This window comes from Stylophora pistillata, chromosome 3 (genome assembly GCF_964205215.1).
Source record: "Stylophora pistillata chromosome 3, jaStyPist1.2, whole genome shotgun sequence".
Taxonomy (NCBI): domain Eukaryota; kingdom Metazoa; phylum Cnidaria; class Anthozoa; order Scleractinia; family Pocilloporidae; genus Stylophora; species Stylophora pistillata.
In genome coordinates this window covers 32,061,636-32,063,277 of record NC_142521.1, presented here as the reverse complement: position 1 = coordinate 32,063,277, position 1,642 = coordinate 32,061,636, and positions in this window count along the sequence as shown.

Below are 1,642 nucleotides of genomic sequence, written 5' to 3'. Positions count from 1 at the left end.
TGATTTGATCTGTGTCGGGAAAAGCTGCTATTTAACGGTGTAAATTCAACAGCCGTTAAAGGAACTTCCTTCGTATTCAAACTAACGTCTCCAATTCGCATCAATAGCCCATTTATTCAATTCCCTTCATTCAAATTCAAATAAGACTTGCTTGAATAAGTCTTGCTTTAAATCAACAATCATAAATCAGTCTAATATCCAAATCATCAATCGCGTGACTGCAATAAACATATACTTCTAAGAATCGCTTCAGTTGATAATCGCAACCTCGTAGTCTAGAAACTTTGATTTTTGTTTTGTCATATCAGGTGGTACAGAAATTGCCTTTACTTGTGCTAATTGAACTAATGCAGGTTTATTTTACTTCCTGTACACAGGTGGAAAATATAGCAAATAGTTCATTGTAATTTTACAACCTTCTTGAAAACACATCATTTAAAGATACTATTTCTTTCCTCTTGGATTCTTTACCGAGCATTCGATATTAATCATATAATTTCGCTATGTACAATTTTCTTTTGAGCACAATCGTTTAAAGACAGCTGGTGCTTTCACTGCGAATATCTAAAATCCTACAGAATTGATTTCTTAATCTTATGAATTGAAGAAAAGACTTACATTTAATAAATTATGAGTTAGGATCAAATATCAGATACCTTTTTTTTTTTTTTTACCAAATATGAGCTTGTAAGAAAAAAACTAGATCAATAATTTGGAGTATCAATATACAAAATTCTTTTTAGCTGAGAACTAGTTCTATTCTATGCAAATCAACGTAATTTTTACCATTGAAAATGGTTTCTTAGATTGCAAAGTATAAATAACTTCTTGCACGTCGCTTTGTTTCTTAATCAAAGGAGAATCATATTCCGGAGTTTCCACGTTGCGTTGTCATTCTCAATTTCCTATAGATACTCAAGATGGCAAAATTTACCTAATTTACTTTGCATTAGAGGCCATTTTATTTTATTGACATAAATCGAGGCCGGCGACATCCAAAGTGATTTTTTTGTTGCTTTTTTTCCTGTAGTTTTGTTGTGATTTTGGTACTTTTGTTTATTTTTGAGGGCCCTCTAACCTTTTTTAATCTTTTGAAGTTTATCTTATTTTCGTTTGAATGTAATCTTTAATTTCGTCGGAGATAATTCTCTGCTCCTCAACACAACGAATACAAGTGGCATGTTTCTAAGCAGGCAGTCCTTTTTTTTTTTTTTTGCTAAAAACCAAGCCATCCTTTATTGCGTGTGTACGAGTCTGTGCGTATGGAAGATAAAGATTGTCTGAAAGGGCAGCTAAAGATTAAAGACACATTATTATAAAAGTTTGTTTTCAATAAGCTTCTGCGCGTCGAGGGACAAACCCCGCCAACCTCCTTCCTCTCCCAACGCCTTAGGAAAACTATTATTTAGAAATAAATGAAGGATAGGAAAAGTACTCCGGAGGTAAAACGAACCATGTCCAAGTCATCATTCTGGCCTATTACGACTTGGTTTGTTTAGAAACATATCTATGAAAACTTTCTGTCAAGGCAAATCTGATCTGTAATTCTATCACAGCTAGTAGCCAGAGTGGTTTTGGAAGCCGGCAAAAAATCAAAGGTGAAAACCGCGGAGTAGCAGTTTAAGTTGGAAGCTTCCGACCC